At 40.7% G+C, this 19,719-nt stretch overlaps 1 protein-coding gene across 19 annotated transcripts in view; it reads right to left on the bottom strand.

Annotated features, from left to right (window-relative positions):
- The window catches only part of MTMR3 (myotubularin related protein 3), a 147,114-nt gene extending 131,012 nt beyond the window's left edge, over positions 1-16,102 (bottom strand). For 12 of the 19 annotated variants that reach the window (XR_009005110.1, XM_057527175.1, XM_057527177.1 and 9 more), the window contains exon 1: positions 15,881-16,101. The gene's annotated coding sequence lies outside the window, so the exon portion shown is untranslated. Of the gene's footprint in view, positions 1-15,880 lie in introns of all 19 variants that reach the window. The other 7 variants (XM_057527170.1, XM_057527174.1, XM_057527161.1 and 4 more) reach the window with 2 other exon arrangements.
- Positions 16,103-19,719: the final 3,617 nt, after the last annotated feature.

Genomic DNA, 19,719 nt, shown 5'->3' with positions numbered 1-19,719 from the left:
GGGTCAGAATTGGAACCCTGAAACATTAATTTGCAAAAATTGCCTGCAATTTCTTTCCCAAGATAAAAGGTCCTACACCTCTTTTTCTTGCCCTCATATTGCTAGAAAAAGAAAGTTCACTACACAGAAAAAAAAGAGGATAATTTAATTCAAGTAGCTAATCAACCATAAACTAAGTTTTATGACTTGTTTACATGAAACTGGCAACCAATATTAATACTTCCAGCCATCTTGCGGGAACTCTGTAGTGCTAAACCTGTTTTACTTATAGACTTTTCACAACCAATTATATAACCATTCTGCTAGCTAGAGGAACAAAAGAAAGTCAAAGATTCACAGTTCAAGAGCTACTAAAAACAAAATATGACATTATGCACTAAGGAGTTTGATAAGTAAATATATCCACTAAGTACATGTGCCTACTTCCTTAATTTTAAAAAATTCTCATTATTTACAGTTTACACTGTAAGATTATTTGTATAACAAATTCTTCTCATTCCAGAGTGAAATTTGGGGGGGGGGGTGAAGTTTACTAAGCAATTAACAAAATTCTGTGAAAATTACAAGCTTTTTCAGGTTCCATAATAAAGTTAAAAAAGCTCTAGGCACCAGATTTTTTTTAAAACCATAAGAAAACACATACGTGGGCATACACACACGTGTGTGAATACTTTTATAGCAGCTTTATTTGTAGTTATCAAAAACTGGACAACCCGGGACTTCCCTGGTGGCACAGTGGTTAAGAATCCGCCTGCCAATGCAGGGGACAGGGGTTCGAGACCTGGTCCGTGAAGATCGCACATGCCACGGAGCAACTAAGCCCGTGCGCCACAACTACTGAGCCTACACTCTAGAGCCTGCAAGCCACAACTACTGAAGCCCGCAAGCCCTAGAGCCCGTGCTCCGCAACAAAAGAAGCCACCGCGATGAGAAGCCCGTGAGCTCCAACAAAGAGTAGCCCCCGCTCCCTGCAACTAGAGAAAGCCCACGCGCAGAAACGAAGACCCAACACCGCCAAAAATAAATAAATAAATTTAAAAAAAAAAAAAACAACTTTGTTCTCTTCAAAATTTCTAGCCCTCTATCAACTCCTTCCCTTCTTATAGACATAGGTACGACATACTCAAAAACAAAAAACAAATGAACAACAAGAACAAAAAACCCTCCAATGTTTTTTTTTTTTTTTGGCCGTGCCACAAGGTATGTGGGATCTTGGTTTCCAGACCAGGGATCGAACCCATGCCCCCTGCAGTGGAAGCAGAGTCTTAACCACTAGACCACCAGGGACGTCCCTCCAATATACTCAATTTAAAAATTCATTAAGCTATACATTTTTATGCACCCTTCTGCATGTTTTAGATCATAATTTTAAAAGACAAAATAGGTCTCATCATTAAGTGTATTCACGTATGAACAGAAGTAGCAGAAAAATTAAAAAGCTAAAGACAAACTCAGCTAATTATGTCATTAAAATTTTGTGAGGCGGTAAAAGTTTTAAAACTGAAGTATTACCTACATACAAAAAAGTTTATACAAGTATACAACTCAATGATTCTCATAAAGAAAACCATGAAATTACCACCCAGATCAAGATACAGAACATTAGCAACCCTACAGCCTCCCTTATGCTCACTACCAAAAATAACCATTATTCTGACTTCCGTTGCCATCTATCAGTTTTGTCTTTTTTTTAACTTTATAGAAATGGAATCACACAATTAGCACTGTTTGTGAATGGGTCTTCCATTTACACTTAATTTTTCTTCTTGCAAAGTGCATTTCGGTAAGCCTAGTAAGAAAGGTTCTCTCATGTATTATCAAATATTCAAATTTAAACCATAAATCATTCTCAAAGCAAACCATTTCTCAAGCCATAAAATATCTAAGATATTGATTTGTTTAAAGTATAGCTGGTATTCCCTCTCTCCCCAATGAGACTTCTAAAACAGAAATTTTCAGTTACTTTTAATTGGAGAAAATAGAGATCCAAATGTCTCAATAGATATTCTTTCATCAGTAAAATTTGAATTATAACCTTAAAAAGCAAGACAGAAGAAAAAAAGGGAAGGGACATCATGAAGAAATTTCAGACCATAATTCTCTTAAAATTAATTTTGATCTTCTATATAGAAAAGAGTAGTCAATTAATTATAGCCAACACTGAACACAAAAATGCAAAAATCTAGTTTGCACTAAAATATGTAATTCCAACACAATTTTGATAGCACTGCAACAAAATTTTTAAATAACTAAATGCTTCTACTTATCCTGAGATCTCCTCCTGCTAATCTACATCACTGTTTCATTTTAAGAGTCCATAATCTGTACCGTCCAACATGTAGCCATTAGCCACATGTGGCTATTTAAATTTAAATTAATTAAAATTAAAATTTTTTAATTTATTGGGTTGGCCAAAAGGTTCGTTCGGTTTTTTCTGTAAGATGGCTCTAGTAGCACTTAGTTGTCTTTAACTTCATTTGAAACAATTTTGTTAGCCTGTATTGTAACACCTGTCATATCAGGGTACATTAAAAAAAAAAAAAAAAACTTGGGACTTCCCTGGTGGCGCAATGGTTAAGAATCCGCCTGCCAATGCAGGGGACACGGGTTCTATCCCTGGTCCGGGAAGACTCCATATGCCACAGAGCAACTAAGCCCATGTGCCACTACTACTGAAGCCCGCGCGCCCTAGAGCCCGTGCTCTGCAGCAAGAGAAGTCACCGCAATGAGAAGCCTGCACACTGCAACGAAGCGTAGCCCCAGCTCACCGCAACTAGAGAAAGCCCGCGCACAGCGATGAAGACCCAACGCAGCTGAAAATAAATACATTTATTAAAAAAAAAACCTTATCAAAATTGAATTTTTGTGTAGCTGTTTTAATATTCAAGATGGAAGAAAAAAGCAATATTTTCGGCATATTATGCTTTATTATTTCAAGAAAGGTAAAAACGCAACTGAAACGCATAAAAAGATTTGTGCAGTGTATGGAGAAGGTGCTGTGACTGATCAAATTGTCAAAAGTGGTTTGAGAAGTTTCGTGGTGGAGATTTCTCGCTGGGCAATGCTCCATGGTCAGGTAGACCAGTTGAAGTTGATAGTGATCAAATCGAGACATTGAGAACAATCAACATTATACCACATGGGAGACAGCTGACATATTCAAAATATCCAAATCAAGCGCTGAAAATCATTTGCACCAGTTTGGTTATGTTAATCACTTTGATGTTTGGACTCCACACAAGTTAAGCAAAAAAAAAACCTTCTTGACCATATTTCTGCATGCGATTCTCTACTTAAATGTGATGAAAACGTTCCATTTTCAAAACAAATTGTGTCGGGCAATGCAAAGTGGATATTGTACAATAAAGTGGAAAGGAAGAGATCGTGGGGCAAGTGAAATGAACCACCACCAACCACACCAAAGGCCGGTCTTCATCCAAGGAAGGTGATGTTGTGTATATGGTGGGATTGGAAGTGAGTCCTCTATTATGAGCTCCTCTGGAAAACCAAACGATTAATTCCAACAAGTACTGCTCCCAATTAGACCAACTGAAAGCAGCACTCGACGAAAAGCGTCCAGAATTAGTCAACAGAAAACGCACAATCTTCCATCAGGATAATGCAAGACTGCATGTTTCTTTGGTGACCAGGCAAAAACTGTTACTGCTTGGCTGGGAAATTCTGATTCATCCGCCGTATTCACCAGACATTGCACCTTTGGATTTCCATTTATTTGTCTTTATAAAATTCTCTTAATGGAAAAAATTTCAATTCCCTAGAAGACTGTAAAAGGCACCTGGAACAGTTCTTTGCTCAAAAAGATTAAAAGTTTTGGGAAGATGGAATTATGAAGTTGTCTGAAAAATGGCAGAAGGTAGTGGACCAAAAGGGTGAATATGTTGTTCAGTAAAGTTCTCGGTGAAAATGAAAAATGTCTTTTATTTTTACTTAAAAACCGAAGGCTTTTTGGCCACCCCAATAGTTCCTTGATCAAACTAGCCAAATTTCAAGTGCTCAATATGCACTGAACAGCAGTTATCGAATGTCAGATGGAATCAGAGAAAGTTCTATTGAACAACACAGGTTCCATACATGCTGTCTCATCTCCCGCTCCTCACCCCTTATTATGCTAAAATTAACCTAAGAAAATGATGGATGACTAGTATGGATCACCAAATCCCATTGTTTCCCATCTCACTCAAATTTAATTATCACTCGTTTGGAAATCTCTTCTCCTTGGCCTCCACTATGCCTCATTAACCTAATTTTAACAGGTTTTCTTAAAATTCAATATTCTCCCACTCCCCTAAATGTGAGCCTCAATCTCTGGCTCTTCTAGGTTCAACACCTCATCCAGATAAGGCCTACCTTTCTTCCTGCCTCAAGTTCTCTATCTCCAAGCTCCTGCAGGACATTTTTACTTGTATACCCTGGCCTCAATGTTAAACGTGTGAAGGGTTTCATTTTAGTCCTTTTCCAAAACCAGCTCCCCCTCCCAATTCCACATTTCTATACTATCACTATTCTCTGAGACCCAAAACCCACCAACTCTGAATCCTTGCCACTAACCTCCCATTCAAATTTGTGTATTTCCTTTAGGGTATCAACCAACAATCCTCTACCTTAATCTAGCTACCTAAATTACCACCCTGCCACCACCTTAATTCAGGTCCTTATTACCTAATTCTGAGTACAGTACAGATTCTTCACTGCTTTCTAATCTCTGCCTGCTCCCAATTATGCACACTACCACCAGACACATCTTCACCAAAACTGCCTTTGATCTCAGCCTAAAAGGGCTCAGTACAGCAAGTAAAAGAATTTCAAGTAATTTAAGGATTTGATTAATTTATAGCACTTTACAAACTTATTTTTGAATCCTCTATTCTGTGCTAGCAAAACTAAAACTATTCCCCGAACACAGCTCTATGTGCCTCACCTATATAAAGCTGGGACTCCTCCTAGTTTCTACTATGCAATTTTAACATGTTGGCTGCTTTATATTACAAAGCAATCCGTCTTAGTGCCTCTTACATAGCACCCATTTTGAACAGACCTAAGTGAACAGACCAGGAATAAGAAAGTTACAAATATGCATATTAGTTTAGATTTAATATAAAAGCATCAATATTTATTGCATGCAATTCTATTCCCCCAAAATTTACTCTGCAGAATTATTTCTGTGGAAATTATCCTACCGTTGTTCAAAAGTATAAAGTACGAGAATATCCATGAGAAACAGCACTTTTTGTACTAAGGGAAAAAAATGCCAAAAAAAAAAATCCCTAGATGTCCATCAGTAAAGGACTGGATAAATAATTGTAGCGTGCCTATAAAACGTTTTAAAAAACTACAGTCCTTAAAAATGAAGTAAATCTATATTTTGTGATACAGTAAGATGTCTGTAGTACATTACTGAGAAAAAAACAAATTGTAGATAAGCACGTACAGTTTGATCCTATTAAAGGGGAATTTTAAGATCTATATATTAACTGAAAACAACTATTAATAGAGGACTAAAATTGCATTCTATTCATACAACTGAATAGCTATTAAGCTAATAGCTTTTAAGTGAAGTAAATTACATATATCAACACAGATAAATTTCAAGCTTTTCAAACAGAATATATACACTAAGGTACCACATACATTCGAAACACAATACTACTACATTTTAAATACACAGAGACATTTGTTGGAAGAATAAAAGAGTATGGGCTAAGAGAGTAAAACCACCTCTGGATAATGGAAACAGGATCTAAGATGAATAATGCAAAAGGGACTCCAACTATATATTTTGATTTTTAAAAATATAAATACACCTTTCAGGCAAATCTTACAAGATGTCAACATCTATTAAATCTAAATCAACATCTTTTAAATTACGTACATGGTGTTTATTAAATTATTCTCCATATTTTTCTAAATTTTGAAATATTTAAATTTTACTTTTAAAAAAAGAAAGCCAAGATTGTGGAATTTGCGAACAGAGGAATATGGTCTTTATCGACTTCTACACGGTATTTTTTTTTTTGACAAGCCTATATATCTTTATTATAAGATTTTTAACTAAAAACCTCTATAAATTTATATTAGCACCTACCTTTATCACCTTGATTGCTCTTCAACTTTAATCTTATTCTTTAAAATAATAAAGGGCAGATAGTTAAAAAAAGTCCTACCCCGGAAATCTAACATTCTGAATCATATATCATCTATTTACACAAGCATTTAAGTCACTATAATATGCAATAAACAGCAAAAGCTGACAGGCTCTACCTAAACTCTATCACTTAAACGTTAAAGGATGTATTACATAGACCTTCCTAAAATATCAACAGATGAATGAGTAAATAAACTTACAGTGGCTCAACTCCCAGCTGTACATTAACACCAAAACCCCAATGAGACTCTACTGTCAAAATAAGTCATTTATCTAAGTATATTCCAGTTCAAATTACATGTAAAAATCAGTATCACATCTGAGTTGCTATAGTCCCACTTGATTTTTTTTTTTAACATCTTTGTTGGAGTATAATTGCTTTACAATGGTGTGTTAGTTTCTGCTTTATAACAAAGTGAATCAGCTATACATATACATATATCCCCATATCTCTTCCCTCTTGCGTCTCCCTCCCTCCCACCCTCCCTATCCCACCCTCTAGGTGGTCACAAAGCACCGAGCTGATCTCCCTGTGCTATGCGGCTGCTGCCCACTGGCTATCTATTTTACATTTGGTAGTGTATATATGTCCTGCCACTCTCTCACTTCGTCCCGGCTTACCCTCCCCCCTCCCCGTGTCCTCAAGTCCATTCTCTACGTCTGCGTCTTTACTCCTGTCCTGCCCCTAGGTTCTTCATAACCTTTTTTTTTTTTTTTAGATTCCATATATATGTGTTAGCATATGGTATTTGTTTTTCTCTTTCTGACTTACTTCACTCTGTATGACAGACTCTAGGTCCATCCACCTCACTACAAATAATTCAATTTCATTTCTTTTTATGGCTGAGTAATATTCCATTGTATATATGTGCCACATCTTCTTTACCCATTCATCTATTGTTGGACATTTAGGTTGCTTCCATGTCCTGGCTATTGTAAATACAGCTGCAATGAACACTGTGGTACATGACTCTTTTTGAATTATGGTCTTCTCAGGGTATATGCCCAGTAGTGGGATTGCTGGGTTGTATGGTAGTTCTATTTTTAGTTTTTTAAGGAACCTCCTACTGTTCTCCATCCACTTGATATTTTTAAACACACACACACAAACACACAACATACACAGCTACAGTTCTTGCTCCACATGGCAAGTCCACATGGCATGTCAGCAAGCAAACTGGGAATTCAGGCCAAGTCCTGTGTTTACAGTTCATAGAATCTGATTTTTCTTTTTAAGGTTTCATAATTCTCAAACAGCTCATTAGGAAGAGAAAAATTAGATGGAGGTCTTGTGTTTAACTGTGACCAAAGCCCACACTATCTCAGTCATAGTGGAAATCACAATAAGAAAGTTCAAATCAGCTTGCCTGCCCCATTTTCCCACACCACTTCCTACAGCTGCCACTCTGCTTAGGAACTGGAGTCAGTTAAGGAACCACTTTCTTCCTCTATTTTTTTTGGGGGGGGGGCACACCCCACAGCATGCAGAACTTCCCCAACCAGGGAGCGAACCCGCACCCCCTGCAGTGGAAGTGCGGAATCTTAACCACTGGACCACCAGGGAAGACCACAACCCACTTTCTCAATGGTGACTATGACTTAAACCTTCATAAGCCAGCCAATGAAAACTAGGACAGGGACTTCCCTGGTAGTGCAGTGGTTAAGAATCCACCTACCAATGCAGGGGACACAGGTTCGATCCCTGGTCTGGGAAGATCCCACATGCCACAGAGCAACTATGCCTGTGCACAACAACTACTGAGCCTGAGCTCTAGAGCCCATGAGCCACAACTACTGAAGCCCGTGCACTCTAGCGACCGTGCTCCGCAACAAGAGAAGCCAGCACAATGAGAAGCCCACGCACTGCAATGAAGAGTAGCCCCCTCTCGCCACAACTAGAGAAAGCCTGAGCGCAGCAATGAAGACCCAACACAGCCAAAAAAAAGAAAACAAAGGATATTAAAATATACTTTAAAATAGCAGCTTTTTCCTAATTATAAGAGTAATACATGTTCATTACAGAAAATTGGGAAACTACAGAAGAATATGAAGCAGAAAATGGTCACTATCCCAGTCAGAAATTAATCACTGTTAATATTTCCATTCTTGTCTTTACAGGGTCTCTCTTATGTATAAAAGTATATTAGTTCACTTACTAAACATGATTTTAAGTTCAGCAGATCAAAGAGGAAATAAAATACTAGCTTCTTCAGAAAACTAACTTTTTTTTTCAGTGTTTTCAGAGTAAACCAAAGCCACGTGTACAGGGAACTGGAGAGAATAAGACAAGTGAGAGAAATCATACTTGCTCCTTTTCATTCACCCTAGGGCAAACCATGAAGTCCATGTTTCAAGAACCACTATATACCCAAAGACTAACTAATGAGTATGTTTCCTTTTTAAATAGCAAACTACTATATAAATAAATATACACAAACATATATACACACACAGTCTTGCCAGTAGGAGGGACACACACGGTGAAAAGAATTACATCAAGACTAATTTTTTGGGCTTCCCTGGTGGTGCAGTGGTTAAGAATCTTCCTGCCAATGCAGAGGACACGGGTTCCAGCCCTGGCCTGGGAAGATCCCACATGCCACGGAGCAACTAAGCCCGTGCGCCACAACTACTTAGTTTGTGCTCTAGAGCCCGCGAGCCACAACTACTGAAGCCCGTGCGCCTAGAGCCAGTGCTCCGCAACAAGAGGAGCCACCGCAATGAGAAGCCCGCGCACCGCAAGGAAGAGTAGCCCCTGCTCGCCGCAACTAGAGAAAGCCTGCGTGCAGCAACGCAGCCAAAAATAAATAAAATTAAAAATAAAATTAAAAAAAGACTAATTTTTTTGTCACCATGAATCTATCCTTAAGAGAAAGTAAGAGGATATCTGAAAGGCTGATGTAAAATTAATGACCTCTCCCACAAAAACGTTTTCTGTGCACATCAGATGAACGAAAAATCTAACTACAGAAAATGAAGTATTGGTTTTACAATGCTATAACTTATTTACACATGTAAATACATATGTACAAGTTCAAACAGTCCATAAATATTGATAGCTTACTTTGTATCAGGCAGTATATTAAGTGCTGAGGAGTGAAGGAGAATAGCCATCAGTACCTACTTCTGCAGGGATTACAGTCTACCTCTTTAAATATGATGTCAAACACTAGGCATGTGGCCTCAAAGGAGTCACAACATCCCTGATTAAACGATGCTTTCAAATCCTTATGAGGATCTAAGAAAATGTATGTGACAGCACCTTATAAATCATGCCACCTAAGGTAAAAAGGGATACCTGGCCCTTTTCCTAAAATACTGTATATAGCAATCCCCTTCAATATAAATTATCTTTTAACTGGCCAAAAAAAATTTCTTTTAACTAGCAAAAAATAATCACCCAGGTTGCTCTTTTCACAATCTCTAAGATTTCAATATTATCTTTCTCTGATATCGACCCATGTAAAATAACTGAAATTAAATTCCCCATGATGGGAAGTAAGAGGGAGACTCATTTTTGTAGTGAAAAAAACACCATTTCCTGATTTCATAACTTACAGGGGGGAGGAAAGGGGCAAATCAAAAGTAACTTATTCAAACCTAAGGAAAAAAGTTACCTTTTAATCTAAGATTCATCAGGGAAAGTTTCAGCCCAAGAAAGCATTTTTTAAAAGTTATTGACTCAGGCTCTTCCAAATGGAGTTAAGAGTGAAAGGTTAATTGTGGTATTTTGCAAGCAAAGGAAAGCAAGTACGGAGCAATTTTTTCAGTCTCCAAGACCTAAGCTCTTAGAAAACAAAAATGTTACAACCAAACTGCTTTCCATAAAGCACAGACTTTTAAAAATATACTCTACACAATATCAGTTCTTCATATCTAAGAGAAATAAACTAATTAGACTGTTTCCTATCCTATGATTTGCCCTTTTCAAATTCAGCCATGTCAACAATGACAAAAGGTATCAAACTGATGCTTTATGAGCAAGGTTTATGTTTGCGCTTATTGCAGATGTGACTCTGAACAGCATGGGACACTTTAAAGACTATCATAATCCAACTAGGCTGGACCATCTGCACAATTAATGGAAAGCCCCAAAAACAGTCAACCATAAAAGCCCAACATTAAATCTTAAGCGTCGAAAGCAGTTATGTCCAAAGTAGAGTACAGTGCACTTCAAGGAATACCCAAGATGCTCCACTGTGGTAAAGAAGAAAAACATTTGAACTTTATTTTTAATTCTCATCCTTGTTATTAATATTTTTGTTTATATTTTATAAGGTATTTTTAATTCTCATCCTTGTTAATTTTTTGTTTATATTTTATAAAGTACACAATAACCAATTACTATACATATTATTTGTAAATTAAATACTTAAGGACTGAACATTAATGCTCAAAATTTTTTACTGTTGGGATGAGCAATCAAAAAGTTTAGAGACCACTGGTCTAAAGTAGTCCCTATCACTGCACTTTCATTTTTACCTGCCCCTTCCACAGTTAAGCGGTAGAGGCTAAGATCTGATGCTGAAAAAAGAACAAAGGAAAACTATTCCCAAACTATTTTAAACTCCCACCAACAAGCTAAAAGGTAGTAAATCACTAGCAAGAATATATGGAATTGCACAGGGAGCTCAGCTCGGTGCTCTGTGTCAACCTAGATGGGTGGGATAGGGGGCTGGAAGGGAGGTCCAAGTGAAAGGGGATATATGCATACATATAGCTGATTCACTTTATTGTACAGCAGAAACTAACCCAATATTGTAAAGCAATTTTACCCCAATTAAAAAAAAAAAGAAAAAGAAAAAAGAATACATGGAATTGGACACTGATATTCTGTTGCTGAGACTTTAAAATAGCATCCTATGTAGAGGGCGCCCTGAGTATATTCAAATTTAAAAAGTAGAACCCGGGGCTTCCCTGGTGGCTCAATGGTTAAGAATCCGCCTGCCAATGCAGGAGACACGGGTTCAAGCCCTGGTCCAGGAAGATCCCACATGCCGCAGAGCAACTAAGCCCGTGCGCCACAACTACTGAGCCTGCGCTCTACAGCCTGTACGCCACAACTACTGAGCCCGCGTGCCACAACTACTGAAGCCTGTGCGCCTAGAGCCTGTGCTCCACAACGAGAAGCCACTGCAGTGAGAAGCCCGTGCACCGCAATGAAGAGTAGACCCCGCTCACCCCAACTAGAGGAAGCCCGGGTGCAGCAACGAAGACCCAACGCAGCCAAAAATAAATAAATTTTTAAAAAAACAAAAAAAAACCCTTTGCCAGGTAAGCCCACTTTTAGGAATTTAGCCTAAGAAAACAATAGCACATGTATTTTAAAAGTCCAAACAAGGGAATTCCCTGGCAGTACAGTGGTTAGGGCCCCATGCTTCCACTGCAGGGAGCACAGGTTTGATTCCTGGTCGGGGAAGCAAAATCCCGCAAGACACGTGGTGCAGCAAAAAAAAGAAAGAAAGAAAAAATACATTTTATGTTGCAACTCAATACACACATATAAACGTATAAAACAACAAAAGTTTCCCAAATCAATAATTATTTTTACCATTTTTGATGTGCTGATATTTTCTATTTTTTAGAAATCACATTGATTTCATTACCCTATGACGTTGCCAGCTGCCATTTAGAAAACACAGCCCTAAAACTTTACATGGAATGTACTAAACTCCTTGACCCTTCCACTTTCCACCACCGTTCTAACATAACAAAATGTCTACTCCAAGTGCAAACCTGGGCACAAATGTAAGACCCCCAGATCCCTCTGAAGTTTCTCGAAACACTGTGACCATTCCTATTGGCAGACTGGTACAAGTGCTTGCTAAAAGGTTTCTCCAGGCAGAGTACAGACATTTTGTTGTTGCTTTACCAGTGATATTAGTAAATTCTGCACTTGACAGCAGATACCAGATTTTACCACTGCTCCACAAGCCAACTCTTCCAGGAAAATAGGATTCTAACACAATAGGACTCCATTATCATCCCCTTACATTTTTAGATTGCTTTTCATATACACCACTCCATTTGATCCTCACTGACAGGCTGATATAAATAGAGAAGTTGCTCTTCTTCCTTTTACTAATGAGGGAACTGAAGCTCAGAAGGGTTATGTGGTTTGCCAGAAACAATACAGCTAATGAGAAGCACAACCCAGGCTTGAACCCAGGACTTACTGGTCATCCAATGCCATGTTACAATAGTTTTCACTTTGAATGTCTGATACAAATATGAATTTAAAAGGTATGTTAAGGTTCTAGGCACAAAAGTGAAGATAAAAGCATGAAATTAAAATTAAAAATAACAATGAATATTAACAATTTTGGTAGCCTCTAAAATTACTGGGAATCCTAGTTCAACTGGATATGTATTTAACCTCGTGCTTTGTCTTAAGTTTCACTGATTATAAAATTACATATAAATTCACCACAGAAAATTACAAAATTGGGTGGTCTGTAAGAAACAACTGACCACATAAATTACACAAACTTCCCCCGAACCATTCTTAATCTTGTGGCTTCACACTAAATTATTAAGTTCCCTATGTGAAATCCATTTTGATTTCAACACTAAGTTAATTACAACAGCATAAGCATGTTGTTTCTGCATAATACTTGCAACATGCGCTCAATTTCCAGAGCACTTTTGGACGATGTCTAAAATCCATAAGTCAAAAGCAGAATTCAAAACAGAATGTTCTTTTTTCAGTTGTTTTTTTTTTTAATTAAAAGGTTCATCTATATGAGATTAATACAAAGTAACAATTAGAAATTATTAAAGATTTCCAAATTCAGGCTGGAGAAACTACTTGAGGTCAACAAGTACAGGCCTTTAATTGTAGATTGATAAGAAAACTGAGGTCCAGAGAAGTGACATTCCTAACAGCAGTCACAGAGTCAAATTAATGACACAATCTCTGCCAATCTACAGCTTCCCATTATTCTAAATATCTCTGCATCTAACAAAATGTGCTTAAAAAAAAAAAAAAAACACTAATACCTAAAAAAATTAAGAAACACATACACACACACACACAAAAATTAAGGCACATTAAGACCCAAAAACTAGAGGACAGGATAGTGTGCAATGGCAGTCTTCAGAAAACAGAATCTCTTGATGGGATCTCAAAGTTCCAAACCACAAGGACTAAAAAACTGACTCTTTAATCCAATGCAAATGATCAAGTAACTTTTAATAACAAACGTTGTTATTAACCACCAAAACTGTTCTTTTTTCCATCTCAATACTATTCATTTACTCGACAAATATCTGAGAGCACAGCATAGGCTGGGAACTATGCTAGCTACTGTAGACACCAAGGAACAAAACAAACATGGCCTCTGGCTCTTGTAGTGGACAACTAGGTGTACTTCTCTAACAATACTACACTATGATTTAACAGGATATTTAGCAAACTCCTTCACTGCTCTATACAACTGTAACATTTTCTTCCAACTCTTCCAAACTTATAACAAACCTCACCACACCCCCTCTGCAATATGACTACTTCCTTTGGTAACTCAGCACTCCACTTTACCACAGAAGGTGTTAACCAAAACTGCAACAGATTTTAAAACTGACTTTACCAGTCCTCAGGGCCTCAGGCATATTTCAAGAACTTTTCACAATCCACAGTAAACCTTCCTGGTTCACAACCCTTGTCTCAAATGACTGCTAATTCACCTGCCCTACCCACACATTACTAGAAACTGAATCAGATGGTGTAGGAGCAATCATGATGCTGGGAAGCACCTTCAGTGGAGCTCTTTGTGGGCCAGAAGCAGACTTACTGCCTCTCCCTCTCTGCTTCTTTCCTCTGGATTCCTCATTGTATCTCTGGATATACCTCCAGTCAAGCAGCCTCTAATTTTATCAAGTGTGTTCCTCAGAACCTGCACAAATAATTTTTGGCAACAAATCTGTTTCCCCTACATAAATCCATTATATTTTAAGAGATGCTCAATTTTCAGTTTTGTCTCTCAGGCTTCCCCCTCCTCCATACCTCTGAAATTGTATAAACAATTAAAAACACTCTCAGGAGTCATAATTAGTGGAAATCTTTTGGAATACCAAAAGTGATCTAAAGCAGAAGTTCACAAACCTGGCTGACCAGAATCATTCAGGGAGTTTTGTAAGGATGGATTCCTAGGCCCCACCCTCAGAGATTTTAATTCACCAGGTCCCGCGTGATGTCCAGGAATCAGCATTTCAGGCAGTCCATATTATTTCCGACAACTGGTATTTAATTAGGTAAGGACTGAACTAAAAAAACCTGGCCTACAAGCTGGGAAAACCTTGGTTCTCCTATGGCTTGCCATTAACTAACTACAAGTGGGGCTGCACCAGTGTGCTGGTCACTCGAACAGCTCAGGGTCACCTGAAAATGAGGAAAGTAATTAGAGCTGAAAGAAGCCTTTATAGGGAGCCAATCTAAAATTCTAGAACCCTCCAAACTTAGTTAAATGTCACATACTGTACTGGGTTTACTCAAAACAGTGTCATTCTCTAAGCTCTTCTACCCACCCAAGTCACAGGCCTTGGAAAAGAAGACTTTCTGCTTGCCACCAACACACCTTACCTTAGTTGGTCTCTGAGCAAAAAACAACACGCGTCTTGTCTCTTGCCCTACTGAAACAGCCTTGGATCTGAAAGGGGAAGGTCCCCAACACCTCTTCATGTACAAGTCACGACTACTTTACATTAAAAAAAAATCATCTCATCTAATTCAACCCAGGCCTCGACGGCATTGTTGTCGACATTATGAGAAACGAAGGTGAAGCTCAACTGGAAGAGCATGCCAACTTTTTTTCCCCCGTCGTGAAAAAATAGATACTGTCAGATAACAAAGTGTATGTCAAGATACTAAAACGGTTAAGAATTTAGGCCTCAGTCTGGAGACCTGACCATCATTACCCAACAGTAGCTAATGTGCAAAACTCACAGGTGAGACTATCAGACCCCCGAGGAATTTATTAAAACGGCCATAAAAGTTACCCCACTATTTTGAAGGAAGTTTTCCAGCCCAAAGTACAACCAACAATATTATCTTAGGGGTCCTAAGCAGCAGGATTCAATACATTTAGTGGCACGATTTTCATCTGAGAAATTACTCTGCAATCTTTCGTGGAGCTCTTTGACCAGTGTTGCTGAGCTCTCTCAACCGCCTCCGAACCATCCTTCCCACCCAAGCACTACCAGGTCAGGGTGATGCCCTGCTGCACAGTAAGGCGGCCACTTCTCCTTCCCACAAGTCCCGGGCCCGCTCCGCTCGCCCCGGGGGCGCCGTGGCCCCCGACCTCCGGCCTCTCGCCATGGAGGACTCCCACAGACCCGGTCGGGGCGAGGGGCGCACACTCACCTCCCGGGGGTACGCGGACATTTCCCCGGACTCTGCGAGGTAGCGCCTCACACCCCTAGCCCCGTGGGCCCTTCCCCACCAAGTTCGGGAAGGCCGCCCGGGATGGACCCCGCCTCCTCCGCGCCGAGGGTCCGGGCCGCGCCGGGCCGCTGAGCTCCCGCTCCCCGCGCCTCCCTCTGGCGGCCGCGGCCGCCGCCCGGGTCACCCTCCCCGGGCCACGCACGCCGTCCCCAGCCCCCCGCGGGCCGCCGCCGCCTCCTCAGAGGGTGACAGCCGCCGCGCCCGGGCCGAGGCCCGCCCCTCCTCCAGCTCCTCCTCACCCCCAGAGGAGACGGGGCGGGGGGGGGGGCCTTCCTTACCGGGCGGCAGGACATGGCGAGGCCCGTCACGGCACGGCCTCCTCCGCCACCCCACAAGGCTCCCAGCCAGGGCCGGCGGGGGACAGGGCCTGGGCCGCTGGAGCGTCTCGACCGGCTGCTCCTCCGCCACCGCCGCTGCCGCCGCTTTCTCACAACCACAACAACATGGCGGCGGCGGCCACACAGAGCACGCTCCCGAGACACAGCCGGGCCGCGAGCGGGGGCGCGCGCACGCTCGGGCTCTCGGCCCGCGGTCAGGGGAAAAGAGGGCGGGCCGTCGCGGGGGAGGGGGCGTGGTCTGGGCCGATTACCACGCCCCCGGGGTGAGCGGGGTTGCTGATGAGCCGAGCGCCCGGGGCGAGCGAGGGGTTGGCTGGGAAGCGCAGCTGGAGAAGGAGAGAGAAACGGGTGGGTAATGGGCGCAGAAGAAAACCAAAGGTGGTCCCACAGACTTTTGGGAGGCATCTTTTCCTAGCTCTATAGCCCTGGGCAAGACAACGCTAGAACAATAGTTGTATCTTTCACCTGTAATTGTGCTGAGGATAAAACTAATTTAATGTAATGCAAGTAAGTATAGTGTGCTCAAGGTTCTACTCAATACAATTTCAGACTGCTTGCACCAAAGCACAGCTGGAAGGAGTGAGTTTTCAAACAAGCAAAAAAAAAACTTGTAACCCACACACAATAGCCTGTAGAAGAATTCTACACACCAGGACTGAATTAACCTCAGGCCGTAACAGATTCACCTCCTCAGAGTTACGTTTTAACGTTATACCTTTGACTTTTCTGGAAAATGGCTGCGAGAACCAGTCAAATGAAATCTATCCTTGCATTTGTTGTATTGTTTTTTCCACAGCACTCTGTGCAATTATTTACCTGTTTTTCGTGTTTGTTGTCTTTTTATCCCATTCTGAAGTAAAAGCTACTTGAAGATAAAGATCTTCTTTGTTTGGTTCATCACTTTACCCCCAGCACCTAGAACTGCTCATGACAAGCAGTGGGAAATTTCTTGATTAACTAATAGCTAATATTTATACAACTCATCTAATTGAATCTTCACAGCTTGAATAAGTAGATACTGTTATTATCACCATTTTACAGATGAAGAAACTGCAGCCCAGGATAAGCTGCACTAAAAGTTTTTTAAAAATCAAACCCAGGGGCTTCCCTGGTGGCGCAGTTGTTAAGAATCCACCTGCCAATGCAGGGGACATGGGTTGGATCCCTGGTCCAGGAAGATCCCACATGCCTCAGAGCAACTAAGCCCGTGTACCACAACTACTGAAGCCCACGCCCTAGAGCCTGTGCTCCGCAACAAGAGAAGCCACCGCAATGAGAAGCCCGTGCACTGCAACGAAGAGTAGCCCCCGGCTCGCTGCAACCAGAGAAAAGCCCGCATGCAGCAACAATGACCCAACGCATCCAAAAAATAAAATAATAAAATAAATAAATTTATTAAAATATATATATATATGTCAAACCCAAACCCAACTGACAACAAAAGCTATGCTCTCACCCACCAGGCTGTACTGCCAACTCTATGGGATCGTTGCCTGAAATAAAATCCCAAGTAAGAAACTACATTAGAGTTCAAAGTTAGGAAAGGCTTTGCTCTACTCTGTCAGTTGAAAAAAAATTGCACAACCTAAAAGTTGAGAGTATGTTTTATTCTCAGCCTCTCTGATACCTCTGGGGCCTGTTCCAAAGAGGGTAGGGAGGAGCCAGAATATATAGGAATTTTTGCACCAAAAACCAGGTAGTTAGAACATCAAAAGATTACCGTTAATTAAAGAAAAAACAGACATCTCAAGTTAATGAATTTAGCACTTTACTATGCATGGGAAGGTGCAGGAGTTTGGGCTCATTGAAATCATTCCTTTGATATGCACCTTAACGACCTGGGGCCAGTATCCTGTTTTCTCCACCCTGAATCCTCTGCAGCACCGTAAAGAAGGTGACTGCAGTTGCTGACGGCTTGATGGCTGCAACATCCTTTGTTTACTGATATGGCAGGCAATATTCTCTGCCTACTGCAGTGGCTGATGGCTTGATGGCCGCAACATCCTTTGTTTACTGATATAGCAGGCAATATTCTCTGCCTACGTTGCTCACAGATACAGGTGCACTTCCTTTCTGACAATTAGTGGTAGGCAGCTGATTGTGTATCTTCTCACCTTGGCTTCCAGAAAGCCCAGGGCTAAATCTGAAGCTCAGTGGTGGCCTGCTGTTGGCCCTTCAAATCCACATATTAACGGTGACTTTCCCTCCCACCTCAACTCTGCACCTTTATTTATATTTTGCTATCCAGCTTTCCTTTTACTGTTATATGATTATAGCCTTTAAAGTATGAGAGACTAAATAGTAAGTACAAAAGAACAGATGAACAGGTTTTCCCACCTGTTTCTCCTATTGCCCAGTAAAATAAGGTTCCCATCAAGTTCAGTCCCCTCGGGGCACACGTTTTGCTACCTAGGCCTCTGCTCAGGCAATGGGTGAAGGATAGGGTTCCATAGTTGGTGGTCTCTGATTGGATGGAAGCTAGTACCTGAGTCCAGGACAGCCCAGCCATAGGCTGGCTAGCTCCCAATGAGTTGGCTCGAGGAAGATATTCAGCCAATATGCTGTTAACATCCACTCAGCCAATCCCACAACTCCCCAGGAATCCGACGGGAGAAGGCAGACTTTTGGCATATCACTTTGACCTCTTTTTAGACAGAGTATCACCGTATTTGCCTTTTAACTTGGGCTAAGGAATCCTCAACTAGCATGTAGGACGTAGGAGGAATTTCTCTGTGCACATAAGATCACTATTTGCGTGTCCTCATTTGCTTAGATGGGTAGTAATGTTAACAAAAGTGAAATATTGATACTGTATAATAAACCATGGCTACTTTTGGAAGAGCCGCATAACCCAATGAACCAATATTTTCTAAATGACCAATTCATGGTGTTACCAAATCATGCATGAATAAAAGATCTATTCAAAGTGCAAGATAAACCAATGGAGTTTAGTGTAACTGAGTACAAAAGATTCATTCAAATGAATTTATGCAACTAAACTTTAAGAAACTACCTCTTCTCAAGTTTTAGTGTAGTATCAAAAAAAGAATATCCACAACCATATGAATTGTATGAGGCTGGATTGTCTTCATGTATTTCAACGAAAAAAACTGACAGATTGAATGCAGAAGCAGATAGGAGAATGCGGAATTCCTGTATTAAGTCAAACTTTAATAAGACCTGAAAATGTGTAAAACAATGCCATTGGTTTTTTCTTTCTTTTTTTTATAAATTTATTTATTTATTTTTGGCTGCGCTGGGTCTTTGCTGCTGCGCGCGGGCTTTCTCTAGTTGCCGTGAGTGGGGTCTACTCTGTTGCAGTGCATGGGCTTCTCATTGTGGTGGCATCTCTTGTTGTGGAGCACAGGCTCTAGGCACTCAGGCATCAGTAGTTGTGGCGCATGGGCTTAGTTGCTCCGTGGCATGTGGGATCTTCCCAGACCAGGGCTCGAACCAACCCGTGTCTCCTGCATTGGCAGGTGGATTCTTCTTTTTTTTTTTAACATCTTTATTGGAGTATAATTGCTTTACATTGTTGTGTTAGTTGCTGCCGTATAACAAAGTGAATCAGCTCTGTGTATACATATATCCCCATATCCCCTCGCTCTTGTGTCTCCCTCCCACCCTGCCTATCCCACCCCTCTAGGTGGTCACAAAGCACCCAGCTGATCTCCCTGTGCTATGTGGCTGCTTCCCACTAGCTATCTATTTTACATTTGGTAGTGTATATATGTCAGTGCCACTCTCTCACTTCGTCTCAGCTTACCCTTCCCCCTCCC

Source organism: Balaenoptera acutorostrata, chromosome 13 (genome assembly GCF_949987535.1).
Source record: "Balaenoptera acutorostrata chromosome 13, mBalAcu1.1, whole genome shotgun sequence".
Lineage (NCBI taxonomy): Eukaryota > Metazoa > Chordata > Mammalia > Artiodactyla > Balaenopteridae > Balaenoptera > Balaenoptera acutorostrata.
The sequence above is the reverse complement of the archived record's forward strand: the minus strand, read 5'-3'. Positions and strand labels throughout refer to the sequence as shown.